This window comes from Pinus tabuliformis, chromosome 3_1 (genome assembly GCF_031772625.1).
Source record: "Pinus tabuliformis cultivar Carrire ecotype Pingquan chromosome 3_1, CPIR1, whole genome shotgun sequence".
Lineage (NCBI taxonomy): Eukaryota > Viridiplantae > Streptophyta > Pinopsida > Pinales > Pinaceae > Pinus > Pinus tabuliformis.
Window position 1 is genome coordinate 159826455 of NC_142301.1, and position 16294 is coordinate 159842748.

Sequence of the window (16294 nt, forward strand, 5' to 3'; positions counted from 1 at the left end):
ACATCACTTTCATGGATGAAAACACACCTATGTAAAATATTGTCAAGGCCCAACTTATATAATTTTCCTACAATAAGTTGATAATCAATTGTTCTCACTACCATATACTTATTCTGGTTTGCGAAATAGTTTGCAACACAAGTACTAGTAGTTAAAAAGAGAGCAATACCTTGTAGATGATCTGAAAAAACTTCAAGTCAAAATAAGTCAGCATTAGGAAGTTGATCATCAATAGAGACTCCATATTCTCCTAAATCTAAGTGAGAAAGGTGATGTAATATGACATTGGTTTGACCAAGTTTTATAGTGACCTCAAAGGAAAATTCTTAAAATAATAGAAACCAACGATAGATTCTTCCTTCCAAAACAAGCTTATTAACTAAGTAATTTAAGTCCAAGTTATCCATAAAGAATTTGAAATGACCTCCCAGTAGATAATGATGAAACTTATCTGAGTGAGTATACCATTTCTAAGGCTTCACTTTCAGTCATGGTGTAATTATGTTATGCATTGGATATCTTTTTGCTGGTGAAATATATGGAATGGTCCATAGTCCATTCTCTGGGTTGCACCAAAATAACAACAAGAGTAGTTTTAGAAGCATCAATGTGTATATGGAACTCTTTATTCTAGTCAATGTAAACTAGAATTGGAGCACTTTCTAGTTTCTCCTTTAATGCCTCAAATGTAGCATCACATTGATAATTCCATATAAAAGGCTCATACTTTTTCAAAATCTCTTCCAATGGAGAAGTGATGGAACCATACTTGTGTATGAACCTATGATAATAGCATGTATGCCATAGTGTGGATCTAATATATTTAAGCCTTGTTGGAGGAGGCGTGTTAAGGATGAAAACAACTTTGGCTAGACCAATTGATACAAAAAACTTACAAACAATATGCCCCAATAAGTTTCCAAATGGTAAAACAAAGATTCAATTCTTTAGATTGAGAGAAATCTATAATTGTCTACATCGATCAAACATCACCCTTAGAAAACTTGAGTGCTTCTTTAACATACCATAAATAGTCCAATCATCCCTATAGACTTCTAGAAACTTATGGATATAGTTTTGAAAGGTTTCAATAACAATCCTAGAGAAGGGTGTAGCTGTGTTATAAAGGCCAAACGACACCAGATGGTATGTGTAGCATCCCAAATTCAATAGTGAAAGTAGTCTTCTTATTTTCTTCTTCCACAATACGTACCTGATGATAACATGAAAATCGATCTATTGATAAATAATATTCTTTCTCTGCAACATAATCCAGAACCTCATCACTAAATTGAGTAGGGAATGGGTCATGGACACATACATTTTTTAGGTTGTGATAATCAACATACACTCTAATCTCCTCAAAGTCCTTATTATCTTAGATGACTATGGGACTTATCCATTCAAATTCATCTATAGGGAAGATAATCCTTGATTTTAACATTGTGTCAATCTCCCTCTTAATTTTCTCTTAAACCCTAGGATTCAGGTAATATGGACGATGCTTTACTGTACGTGCATTTAGATTCAGGGCTATTTTCATCTCTTCTAGATATCCTTTGATACCCTACAACTCTAATGTTGATGGAGGAAATAGGACCTCAAATTAATTTAGTAAGTGAAACATTTCCTTGGTTGTCCGCTCATCCCAGTTATCTCCTATAGATTTCATTTTAAGATTTTCATTGGATCCAATATTGAACTTTCACAGCTTCATGGGTTGTAGATGAGGAACACCTTGATTTGGGTTATTCTCCTTCAAACTCCTTAAAGGAGAGATGTATCAGAACCTCCAACCATCCTCATTCCAGAAGAGAGGATAGATGTGTTAGCAAGGAATTCTGCAAGGGGCTTCCCAGTAGGAAATAGAACTCATTTAATGGCTTCTAAGGCTTTGATAATTTGAGAGTCTTCATCTGAGAAATTGAAATTACAATAAAACCAAGAATCATCTCATCCCAACTAGAAGTATGTCTTCATTTCTTCCTTCAAATACAAATCCTTGGGAATAACTCCTAAATTATGAATAAATTGGTGTACCCACAATTCAACAAGTATCTTGTCCTTCTTTCATGTGAATGATCCAAATTGGATCCATGAAAAATTCTCAGAGTTCAATGACTTTATAAAATCAAGATAGACTTCAAAAAACCTATGAACAAGAGCTAACAGGAAGACCTCTAGATGGTGGCAGTTGGTAGCCAGCAAGGAACGATGAGGACCTTGGTCAAATCGCGATGACCGAGGCCCATGGAGACCATGCAGGATGCAAACTAGCAGTTAGGAAGTCCAGATCAAAAAACGGAGGCCATTTCTGATGCGTTGGGAAAAACCACTCGAAATGGGTTGGCCCCGAATGCTCGGTCACTAGGGAAAGCCGAAAACTATGGGAAAAGCATTAAAATGACAGGCGGGTCCCACACTCCAAAACCACCACTCCAAAACCGATGGAATATTGGAGGCATTTTGGGCAGTAAGCGGAATTGTCAGGAGACCCAGCGATGTCATAAAGTGAACGACGCATGTACGGCGGATGAGAGAGAAAACCACCTCTCATCATGGGCTAACATCCGAGCAAGTCAACTGCGTGATAAGAGCGAACACCATAGGATCTGGGGGCTCCAGATCTAATGGCGGAGATTGCACCCGATGTATGACTAGATTTGGCAGAGAATTAAGCTGCGACATGTAAAAGATTGAAGTCCGATTTGACCGCTAAGTTGGCAGATGAATCATTACATAGAGTAACTGAAATACCGAACCATTTGAGGAAAGAGCTGGCGTAGTTCGTAAGAGGACAAGTGGCCACTTCCTTGTGAGATGTTACATAGTGGCAATGATGCAGAGGCAGGGAATTTTAAGTGAACAGCAGCAGGTGATCTGAAGAGGCGAAAGAGGAAGCGAACAGTCATGATACAGATTGGCTTTAAGCCATGAACAGACAAAGAACGAAAGACAAGAGTGAAGCGAGAAGATAGTGAAAAGAGAATACAGTTGAGAAGAAAACAGAGAGACAAAAGCAAAGAACAGAGAGCTGAGCTGACCTACATAGCTAAGGCATCATCGAGCAGACAGAACCAGGCTTGAGAAGTTCAAGCAATCCCGGAGAGGATATCTGTCGGGAACTGAGTACCAAATTGGACTCATCCCATCAAGACCAGTTGAGGTCGAGACTTAGTAAGGGGGAGTCTCTGCACTCTAGTGGCTTGGGGAATCCAAGGACCACCCTACTAAGTGTTAGCACCTAAATCTACCCTACACTGAAGGAAGGAAAAATTCAGGGTAACCACAAACCACGCTCAGTCTGGTAGCTAGCCCTACCAGAACAGGAGAGGGCTCTCTCCAAGTCACGCTCAGTGAATAGATAAACGAAATGGTCTGAGATGACTTACAGTGAAATATTGATCTTAGGCTAGTAAGTGAATATGGATACACGAAACAATTTTTATGAATGACTGAGCTTCTGGGATGTTATGGGACCAACGGTCAGCAAAGAACAGAGAATTTAATACAAAGGTACAGATTACTTCGTGAGGCAAGGCAGGAGGAAAGTGTAGCAATTTAGTTTGAAATAACGCGGAATGGAGAGATTCTTTAGGAGAGTGAAAAGGGCATAGGAACATGAATCCTTTTCAACAGAAGAAGAACACTGAACATGAAATTTTCCCACAGGCAAAGCAATAAAATTGAATTCTACCTTATCTAACTCAGAAAATTTCACTGGAAATGAACATGAATTGAATTATGAAACATAACGAAATACATATGAAAACATAAGAGACACATTTGCTACACTCACAACCACATGAATCTCATGAAACAGAGCCGCTACCTTTCATTCATTCTCTGTCAAAAATATACATTGAAGAAGCAGAGTTTCTTTCCCACAATCTCCCAGAAGTTACAAGCCAACCAACCCTTTGCAAATAGTTTGCATACAATATATAGAATGTGCTATGAAGAGATAGAACACCCAAGGGTTTGGGAGTTACTCGAATCATTACAAAATGGAGGTGAAGAGCCAACCATCAGCTACAGGTGCAGCGTTACAAACATGACAAATGGCTTGGGTGACTGTTTTCCTTCCTTCGCCACTTGGATAGAAGCCAATTTGGAGATAAAATACTTTAAATTCTACCTTAGGTGCCAAAAAACTGAAATGTAGATGAGCGGGCCCACTTGGAGAAGTCGCGAATCAAAATTTCGTGAAACGGAGGTAAAATTGGGCTTTTTTCCTATATGCGCCGCGCCAATTTTTGTGACCACCGCGCCACTTTGGAGACTTTTTTGAGGCACTTGCAGGAGTCAAAATGTGCCCAAGTGTGCTTGTTGGAAAGCTTGTCCTATCAAATTTCTAACCCAATTGGAATTTCTGAATTTGGTGCTCATTTACCCCTCCCAATATTCATTCTCCCAAGACTGCTTCCTGTGTGTCAAAATAGGGGTAGAGAGGTCATTTTTTGGGTGTTTTTGACCTTCTGGAGACTCAGATCTTGCCCAAATTTCTTGTCCAAGCGCCAATAGTCGTGATTTTTCATGCTGAATCCAAAAATGCAAACCATTCTTCATTTGGAGCTCCAAATTTTAAGCGTCGCGCCAGTGGCACGACACACAGGGAGAAAAAACCTGTGTTTTGCCCAAAAATTTGTCATGTGACCAAAATTTCCCAAAATTTCTTGAAATTTGGGTGGGAGGTCCTCTATGAAGTGCTATGTTGTGCCAAGGAAGCTTCAGTGAATATTCGAAGTCGATCTTGCTCTTTTACCTCTTTTTCCTCTTTTGTTACTTTGCTCAATTTTGCCTTCAAGCTCTTTATTCGGGCCCTTGCACTCATGTTTCGTGCCATGTAATGGAAAGCCATGTGTCTCAGTAAGGCATGGTCCTTGTCGGCCTTGTCCAGCAGCCTCTCCAAGTACATGTTAATGCTCTCGAGATGGGCCTCCCAGTCCTCATTGATCTCTTGCTCCAATGATGTGAGCTCAACTCTTCTCCTTTGTGCAGCTTGGCGATGCTCACGAATGTTTTGTAGCTCCATAATCGCCTAATGATCCTCAAGCTGATTATTTCTCTGCTCCAGGTATTTCATGTTCCACTTAGCCCTCTCAAAGTCCAGGGATAAGGCCTCAATCACTGCTTACTGCTCCTAGATGATCTCTCTAAGCTCTGCATTTGTCGGTTTTGTATCCGTCTCATCATCATGAAGGAGAACGAATTCTGTCTCTTGTTCACCTGATGGCTCACCTGAAGGCCCCTCATCATGCATTGGATCCTTACCTCTATCCTATTCCTGTGTCGTCGATGTAGGAAGCGAGGCACCTTCCACCCCGGGTGGAGATAACACTTGCTTTGCCGCTGCGAATAAATGACTACTGCCTCTCTGATAGGTGATGAATATTGGCATAGTAGCGGTCTCATGGTGCTCATACTGATGAGAAGGACCACCTATCTCATGCTCTGCCTCTGGTACTACCTATGGAGTGCTGAAGAAGTCACGGGAGATGAAGTCCTCCCAAGCAATGCCCTGCAATCCCAATTGATGATCCACCAAAATCCGGACAAGAGCAAAGTGATAAACACTGTTAAGCTGTTGCTGAGGGGTCTTATGCTGCATGAAATTGTTCATCATCTCTATGTTCCTACAAATTAAAAATGGTAGGTTCATCATCCGCACCCTGGTAAAGTGCATGAGCAACCTAATGTGATAGGCATATAGGCGAGAGAACCTCCCCTCACAACTGAAGTACTTCATGATCAATTTCATGAGTGGAGCATACTCATCTTTCAAATATCTGAATGGGAAGACTCTTGTGAGATGCCGCAAACAACTAGCCTTCATGTAAGGCTCATAGTATTTCCTATCCACCTTCTTCTTCTTATGCCACTGTTCTCCAACATTTGGTATGCCTGTTGCCACTGAGATAGTTTTGGGTGTCAATGCGAAGGTGACCTCGGCCAAGATAGACTGACCTCCATGTAGGTGAAGCACAAAAGGACGGGCCAACTCATGATGAACTCTAACATTTGCCACCCTTTGACAAAATTCAAAACATGCTAGGTGCTGGAAACATGACATAGCAAGAGGGCATGCTTGCAATTCAATGAGGGTGTTTGGCTTATCCCTAACATGTTTTCCACTCCTGTGATGTCTCCTGGGGGCCTGTTCTCCTGAAGCTGTATCACTGTGAGTTTCCACCTCATACTCTGATGAACCCTCAGATGCCATGACTGCTGTTTATATATTGTATTAAGGTTGCCCTTTGATGATGGTGAAGCTGGGTGTTGTTTGTGATATCTGCCACCAAGGGGAACAATGAAACAAAGGGAGTTTTAGGAGGGGAGTAATGTAATGGGAATAGGGGTTATAGGGAGAATTTTGTTTAGGGATATGTAGGGGTTTTGGGTATTTTTATAGGTTAGGGTTTGGGGTTTTAATAAGGTAGGGTTTGGGGTTTTTATTGACCAATAGGAGGAGGGGAAAGGGAATATGAGTTTGGTAGTGTTAAGGTAGTTATAATAGGAAAAATGGCATAGGGGAATAAGGAAAAGTGGTAGGGCAGGAAAAATAGAGCCTTGGCATCAACATACACTTATACAACCCTAGAATCAATGGTTTTTTGGTGTCTTCTTGTGGTTGAATTTATGAAATTGGTTACATTCAATCACAGGCATAAAACCACCATATCACTCATAAAATTTGATGAACCAGTGATGTTTTGAGCCTACCTTGCAATTGATGTGCTTCACAAAAAATTTGAGGGAGTTTTGGCATGTTTTGAGTGCTTTGTTTGTGTGCGTCGCGCGCAAAACCCAGTGTGCCATGCTCTGGGTGTGCATCGCGCAAGTTAGGAATTTGCACTGCGGGCGGGCTGTGTGTGCGCCGCGCCCCTACCTATATGCGTCGTGTTCCTGTAATGGCCTCCAAACTTGCTCCAAACCACGCGATTGCACTCTCCACAACTTTGCAATGTTTTCCCTCTGCCTTTGATTGCACAATGACTTTGATTTTGGTGGGAATTTCTATATATAGACTTGGAGGTCATGATTTAAATTTTTCTTTTTCAGAAAACCCACTTTCTAATTTTATGTTTGACACTTTTTCATTGACTTTAAAACAACCCTGATTTTCACCTTTCCTCTAAATTTGGCTCAAGTGATGAAATTTTTGACACTCTTTGTAGGGATTTCTTGACAGGACATTTGGCCACGAAAACCATGATTACACCTGAAGAGATCAACTGAAGACTTTTTTGAAAATTTTATCACCCATGACACTGTTTGACTTTTCTTCAAAACAAAGTTTTGGAGAACAGTCGAAGTTTATCAATATGACGATGAAACTCTATGAATCATTACTTTACAAGGGCATAACTCTGGCCTGCATGGCTTTACTGGACATATTTAAAGACCAAATTGATTTAATCCCTAGACCTAATGACCGAAAATGACTTTTGTCCATTAAAGGACCAGACCTTGACTCTCATGGACTTTAGTGATCATTGACAAAAGACCTAAGCCAGCAGCAGCCAAACATGAGGGGAAATGACTAGCATGACCTTCTCTGTCAGATCATGGCATGCCCCTAGCGGAATGTAGCTGAATGAATGTAGCGGGACACCTAAAAATGAAATGCATAAAGAGTTTTTATCTCTGACGGAGAGCTGATCAGACTGACTCTAACATTGGCTCCAATGGACGATGGTAGCTCCTTGGAGGTGCCAAGAACAACAGATCTCTGGAAGAGCTAGATAGTGCCTTCATCCATTGAGCTATGGAGTCATTATTTCGACAAACAACACAAGATTTCGACTCATTTATTGACTGAAACTTGACTCAAACTGACTCAATGCACACTGACATGACTGAAAAACTTGATCTAACAAACTAACTCAAAATACTAAGAACTGAACTTAAAACTTAAATCTTGGTGGTAGTACATGACCACCTGCATTTCTTACAAGACTATATATCATCAAACTATTTCAAACTGCCAATGTAACCAATCAAGAAGATGGCTTCTTGACTGATTCTTCCGATCAGATCTTCTAGTAAACAACAGATACTAGTAACTGGGCCTCCAAAAACATAATTGACCATGATCCCCTTCATCACTGAATACTGCAATAATCACCTTCACTGCTGACTACAACAAATCTGCCATTGGATCCTGAAAAACATGAAGTCTTTCCTCCCGCTGAAAAAACAAGGTATCTTTTTCTCTTGATTTTGGTCTTTCTTCATAAATTAGAGTATGCTCATGGTCTTCAAAAAATTCTGAACAAATAGGTAAGCATATTTCCTCTTCAATGAACATTTCAAAACATGAGACATATGAGGATGAGTCTGAAAGGGAATCCTGAATGGTCTGGTCTGCTGAAGTCTGAATATATTGTAGGTCATCTTCATATGATATGACAACTAGATCGTCTTTGCATTCATCAATCATGATAAAAGAAACCTCAAATGATTCTTGAAACCTAACACGTTCATTTATATCATCTACCATAAATTTACCCAGAGCTTTTTCACTTACTTGAACAAAGATCTCATCTCGTTGTTCATAGAGGGAATGAGCTACCTCCTCATGAAGGTCTAGTTCTGGTGAGATAAGGCCAGTTAGGTCTGTAACTCTGTTTTCTCCATTCGAGGCAGCCTCAACCATGTAACTCTCTTTTTCCTCATCACAATCTGTCTCTCGATCTGATTTCTCATCCCCATTATCTGAGATTGGAACATCATTTTCTTTCATATCATCTTTTATTTCCACCAGATCTGAAATAAAACTTCTTCTTTCATCATTTCTAGCCATATGGAAATCTTCAACCCGCTAATCTATAAAGCTGCCCACAGGACTGTCGTCCTTTTCAGAAGAGGAAAAATTTCCACCATCACCTTCTTGACTGGGTGCACACTGCAGATCTGTGTTAACTTGAGTTGGAACATGACTGTTCAAGAGTTGATCTATTTCGCCTTCGGACAGAGGAGATAATATTTTTTGTTTTCTTCTGCTCAAACATTGATTGTCTTCATTAATTTCAAGTGAAGGAGTGTACAAGTTTTCCTCATACTGCTGATCCATTTCATGTAATTCCTGTTGACTGTCAAGATGCAAAATTCCTTCATCTTCCACTGTACAAAGATCTTGATTCTGCTACAACTTTTCGTGAGCATCTTGATGGGACTCCTTTAGTTTCTCTTCATGTTGCTGAAATGGATTCTCATACAAGGCTTCCATGATCTCATCATCCATAAAATTATCATCCTCATAGTATTTTTCAAGGATTTCAATAAAATTAGAAGCATGTTTGCAACAATCATGAACTAGATTTAATGATGGATAATATTCTTGATATCTTTCACTGAACAGGGCATGAAAATCCTTTAAACATTAAATACAAGCAGGTGGCAAACTTTAATACCAAGATTGGGCTTCACCTTCCAGAGAGGCCATGAATATCTTCATCAAGCAATCTTCGGGAAAATCAACCTTCAACTTGCGAATATGCATGTGAAATCGAACTAGATGTAAAGTAGTGTCCTTCTTACCATCATCTTTAAACGTAGGCAAATTCCTTGACCAATCTACCTTTGGAATTTTATTTGGAAAACCTGGGATGTGGTCTTGGCTCATGGGAGCGTATCTTCTTGCAACCCGCTCCATTTTGAAAATCTCATAGCTACTGATCTCTCTGCAATGGAGTCACCATGAAGGATTGATTGCTGGATTCTTCAGTGAATGGAGTCGCCAGGTGAATGATTTCAGCCTTCTTATGTCTGATCGTTGTTCACCATCAACAATCAGCTCTGAACTTGAGATATTTACTGGGGCAAAACAATTTTCGAGCAAACCATTTTCTTCCCCAGTGGAGTTGCCACTATGTTAGCACCTAAATTTTCCCTAGGCTGAAGGAAGGCAAAATTTAGGGTAACCACAAACCACGCTCAGTCTAGTAGCTAGCCCTACCAGAACAGGAGAGGGCTCTCTCCGAGTCACGCTCAGTGAATAGATAAATGAAACTGTCTGAGATGACTTACAGTGAAATATTGATCTTAGGCTAGTAAGTGAATATGGATACACGAAACAATTTTTATGAATGACTGAGCTTCTGGGATGTTATGGGAACAACGGTCAGCAAAGAACAAAGAATTTAATACAAAGGCACAGATTACTTCGTGAGGCAAGGCAGGCGGAAAGTGTAGCAATTTAGTTTGAAATAACGCGGAATGGAGAGATTGTTTAGGAGAGTGAAAAGGGCATAGGAACATGAATCCTTTTCAACAGAAGAAGAACACTGAACATGAAATTTTCCCACAGGAAGAGCAATAAAATTGAATTCCACCTTATCTAACTCAGGAAATTTCACTGGAAAGGAAATTTCACTGGAAATGAACATGAATTAAATTATGAAACATAACGAAATACATATGAAAACATAAGAGACACATTTTCTACACTCACAACCACATGAATCTCATGAAACAGACCGCTACCTTTCATTAATTCTCTGTCAAAAATATACAGTGAAGAAGCAAAGTTTCTTTCCCACAGTCTCCCAAAGTTACAAGCCAACCAAACCTTTGAAAATAGTTTTCATACAATATCTAGAATGTGCTATGAAGAGATAGAATGCCCAAGGGTTGGGGAGTTGCTCGAATCATTACAAAATGGAGGTGAAGAGCCAACCATCAGCTACAGGTGCAGCGTTACAAACATGACAAATGGCTTGGGTGACTGTTTTCCTTCCTTTTCCACTTGGATAGAAGCCAATATGGAGAGAAAATACTTTAAATGTCACCTTAGGTGCAAAAAAACTAAAATGTAGATGAGCGGGCCCACTTAGAGAATTCGCGAATCGAAATTTCGTGAAACGGAGGTAAAATTGGGCTTTTTTCTATATGCGCCGCGCCAATTTCAGTGTGCGCCATGCCAATTTGGAGACTGTTTTGAGGCACTTTCGGTAGTCCAAAATGTGCCCAAGTGTGCTTGTTGGAAAGCCTGTCCTTTATACTTTCTAACCCAAGTGGAATTTCTGAATTTGGTGCTCATTTTCCCCTCCAAATCTTCATTCTCCCAAGACTACTTCCTGTGTGTCAAAATAGGGGCAGAGAGGTCATTTTTTGGGTGTTTTTGATCTTCTGGAGACTCAGATCTTGCCCAAATTTCTTGTCCAAGCACCAGTAGTCATGATTTTTCATGCTGAATCGAAAAATGCAAACCATTCTTCATTTGGAGCTCCCAAGTTAAAGCGCCGCACCAGTGGCGAGGTGCACAGGGAGAAAAAACTTGTGTTTTGCCCAAAAATTTGTCATGTGACCAAAATTTCCCAAAATTTCTTGAAATTTGGGTGGGAGGTCCTCTATGAAGTGCTATGCTGTGCCAAGGAAGCTTCAGCCAAGATTCAAAGCTGATCTTGCTCTTTTTCCTCTTTTGCCTCTTTTGTTTCTTTGCTCAATTTTGCCTTCAAGCTCTTTATCTGGGCCCTTTCACTCATGTTTCGTGCCCTATAATGGAAAGCCATGTGTCTCAGTAAGGCATGGTCCTTGTTGGCCTTATCCAGCAGCCTCCCCAAGTGCATGTTAAAGCTCTCGAGATGGGCCTCCCGGTCCTCATTGATCTCTTGCTCCAATGATGTGAGCTCAACTCTTCTCCTTTGTGCAGCTTGGCGATGCTCACAAATGTTTTGTAGCTCCATAATCGCTTGCTAATCCTCAAGCTGCTTGTTTCTCTGCTCCAGGTATTTCATGTTCCACTTAGCCCTCTCCAAGTCAAGGGAGAAGGCCTCAATCATTGATTGCTGCTCCTGGATGATCTCTCTAAGCTCTGCATTTGTCGGTTTTGTATCTGTCTCATCATCATGAAGGAGAACGAATTCTGTCTCTCGTTCACCTGATGGCTCACCTGAAGGCCCCTCATCATGCATTGGCTCCTTACCTCTGTCCTATTCCTGTGTTGTCTATGTAGGAAGCGAGGCACCTTCCACCCCAGGTGGAGATAACACTCGCTTTGCCGCTGCAAATAAATGTCTACTGCCTCTCTGATAGGTGATGAATACTGGCATAGTAGTGGTCTCATGGTGCTCATACTGATGAGAAGGACCACCTATCTCATGCTCTGCCTCTGATACTACCTGTGGAGTGCTGAAGAAGTCATGGGACATGAAGTCCTCCCAAGCAATGCCCTGCAATCCCAATTGATGATCCACCAAATTCTAGACAAGAGCAAAGTGATAAACATTGTTAAGCTGCTGCTGAGGGGTCTTATGTTGCATGAAATTGTTCATCCTCTCTATGTTCCTGCAAATGAAAAATGGGAGGTTCATCATCCACACCCTGGTAAGGTGCATGAGCAACCTAATGTGATAGGCATATAGGCGAGAGAACCTCCCCTCACAACCGAAGTACTTCATGATCAATTTCATGAGCAGAGCATACTCATCTTTCAAATATCTGAATGGAAAGACTCTTGTGAGATGCCTCAAACAACTGGCCTTAATGTAAGGCTCATAGTATTGCCTATCCACCTTCTTTTTTTTATGCCACTGTTCTCCAACATTTGGTATGCCTGTTGCCACTGAGATAGTTTCTGGTGTCAATGTGAAGGTGACCCCGACCAAGATAGACTGACCTCCTTGTAGGTGAAGCACAAAAAGATGAGCCAATTCATGATGAACTCTAACATTTGCCACCCTTTGAAAAAATTCAAAACACACTAGGTGATGGAAACATGACATAGAAAGAGGGCATGCCTGCAATTCAGTGAGGGTGTTTGGCTCATCCCTAACATGTTTTCCACTCCTATGATGTCTCCTGGGGGCCTATTCTCCTGAATCTGTATCACTGTGAGTTTCCAACTCATACTCTGATGAACCCTCAGATGCCATGACTACTGTTTATATACTGTATTAAGGTTGCCCTCTGATGATGGTGAAGCTGGGTGTTGTTTGTGATATCTGCCACCAAGGGGAACAATGAAACAAAGGGAGTATTAGGAGGGGAGTAATGTAATGGGAATAGGGGTTATAGGGAGAATTTTGTTTAGGGATATGTAGGGGTTTTGGGTATTTTGATAGGTTAGGGTTTGGGGTTCTAATAAGGTAGGGTTTGGGGTTTTTATTGACCAATAGGAGGAGGGGAAAGGGAATATGAGTTTGGTAGTGTTAGGGTAGTGATAATAGGAAAAATGGCATAGGGGAATAAGGAAAAGTGGTAGGGCAGGAAAAATAGAGCCTTGCATCAACATACACTTATACAACCCTAGCATCAATGGTTTTTTGGTGTCTTCTTGTGGTTGAATTTATGAAATTGGTTGCATTTAATCACAGGCATAAAACCACCATATCACTCATAAAATTTGATGAACAAGTGATGTTTCGAACCTACTTGCAATTGATGTGCTTCACAAAAAATTTGAGGGAGTTTTGGCACATTTTTGGTGCTTTGTCTGTGTGCGCCGCACACAAAACCCAGTGCGTCGTGCTCTGGGTGTGCACCGCGCCAGTTAGGAATTTGCATTGTGGGCGGGCTCTGTGTGCACCGCGCCCCTGCCTATATGCGTCGCATGCCTATAATGGCCTCCAAACTTGCTCCAAACCACGTGATTGCACTCTCCATGACTTTGCAATGTTTTCCTTCTGCCTTTGATTGCACAATGACTTTGATTTTGGTGGGAATTTGTATATATAGACTTGGAGGTCATGATTTAAATTTTTCTTTTTTTCAAAAAACCCACTTTCTAATGTTATGTTTGACACTTTTTCACTGACTTTAAAACAACCCTGATTTTCACTTTTCCTCTGAATTTGGCTCAAGTGATGAAATTTTCGACACTCTTTGCAGGGATTGCTTGACAGGACATTTGGCCACGGAAACCATGGTTACACCTGAAGAGATCAACTAAAGACTTTTTTGAAAATTTTATCACCCATGACACTGTTTGAATTTTCTTCCAAACAGAGTTTTTGAGAACAGTCGAAGTTTATCAATATGACGATGAAACTCTATGAATCATTACTTTACAAGGGCATCACTCTGGCCTGGATGGCTTTACTTGACATATTTAAAGACCAAATTGATTTAATCCCTAGACCTAATGACCGAAAATGACTTTTGTCCATTAAAGGACCAGACCTTGACTGTCATGGACTTTGGTGATCATTGACAAAAGACCTAAGCCAGCAGCAGCCAGACATGAGGGGAAATGACTAGCATGACCTTCTCCGTCAGATCATGGCATGCCCCTAGCGGAATGCAGCTAAATGAATGGAGCGGGACACCTAAAAATGAAATGCATAAAGAGTTTTTATCTCTGACGGAGGGCTAACCAGACCGACTCTAAAACTAAGCATCATCTATTCCAAGAGACTCAATTTGAGTTCCTCATTGTAAAAACTCTGTTCAAAGACACAATAAAACAAGGCCACCACTAAAACCTAGACCGGAGGTGTAGCCCAAGAGGATTGGGTGAACTCCTTATTAAATTTTGTTGTGTACTATTTTTCTTGCTGTGTTTCTCTTACTGTTTTCGAGTGTCTGTGTCTTTTGCAATCTTATCGATCCATTTCCTAAGATAACATAGACACACACCAGCACATGAGTCTGTATTACCTTCATTCATTAATTTAATTAACTGAGATCACTCATGAGTGATTTTCAGATCAAGTGGTATCAGAGCTCTAGGCTATTAAGGTTAGACAAGCTTGTGATGGATTTAGTTGTTGAATGCTAACTAGGTCAAAGCTCAAATTAAGAGAAGGAGAGTTGGTCGAAACTAATCCTCGAATTGGGAGAGTCTATCCTTAGAAGACCATGTCAGAAGAAGGTTCTATAGGGCCAGACCCTCAATTCATAGATAGTTTTCTAGCCATAAGGTCCATGGTAGAGGAAATGTATAAGGATTTTAGAAAACACAAGGATGAAGACTCATCAGGCTGTAAACAAGAAAAAAGAGAAGAAGAGTCTTTCCTCCATGACCACTCAAAAGGTAAAGGGAAAGAAGAAAGCTTTGTCACACTTCCTAACAGCCCTAAACATAAAAAGAAGGCATCTTTGATTAAGATAGATGTTAAATTTGATTTACCTATATATGATGGAGAGTTGAATGCAGAAAAGCTGGACAATTGGATTAGACAAATTGATGTTTATTGTAGAGTGCACAGTATCGATTCAAACAAGAGAAAGATTCAGCTGGAAAGCCTACGCCTTGGAGGCACTACCTTAGTTTGGTGGGAAGGTAGGACCCAAGTTGACATGAAGAGACATGGTAAGACTATTTCTGTCTGGAGTGGATGTTGTGTGTGGAGCATGATTGTTCAAAGGTCTTTGTTTCAGCTGGATGTATACCCCAAGAAGTTTGTACACCCCTACACGCGGGTGGGTGCAAGGGCTAGCGGTCCCCCGACGGGGGCTCAGGGGCAGCGCCCCCAAAGCTAAAAACAAATGTAAAATTTCCTTGTAAAAGTATAGTAATTTCTAGTCAATCTGGGTCGTTCATTAGGCAGATGATCTGACGGTAGAACTTATGTTTAGTTTAGGGTTTTTTGCCCTAGAAGGCAACCCCTCTCTTTGTATGAGGGTATTGTATTGGAGGCTGAGATATAGATGTGTATTATGTGAGCGAGAAACATAGAGGTGAGACTGTGAGAGAAAACAGAGGATATTACAGCGGATTTGCTATAGGTTGTGTCTCTTCATTTTGCTGGATAATAGAAAGGAAGGACTGGCTGTTCGGGGTGGACGTAGCCCAAACTGGGTGAACCACGTATATCTGTGTCTCTCTTGTTTTGTGCATTTTCTGTGTTTATATTTCTGCAATATTTTATGTGTTCGATTGCTCCGTAATATATAATTTTCTAACAGTGAATTTGTTTCTACAATCAAAAAGCAGTTATATCCATTGGCCTACATGCACCAGGCCATGATGAGCTGGCAAACTCTTCGATAGTTGAAAGTGAAAAGTGTACAAGGATACACCCAAGAATTTAGGAAGAGAGCATTGATTTTAGGAATCTCATGAGACTCACCTGAGACTCTGTTGAAGTACATCGGTGGTCTACACAGCTACATGAGGGACACTATCCTCATGTTTAATCCCACTAGTATAGACAATGTATCTGTACAAGCTAGAGGAAAGAATGGAAATCTAGAAGTTGGGGGATCATCCCAACCCACTGCAAGCAAGGATAAGGAGAAACAAAAATAGAAATGGAAAGCAAGGAAGGCTAACACTGCATAGAAGAGCAAGTCTTCATGCACTCACTATAAGAATGATGGGCATGATGATGAGCACTATTGGATTCTG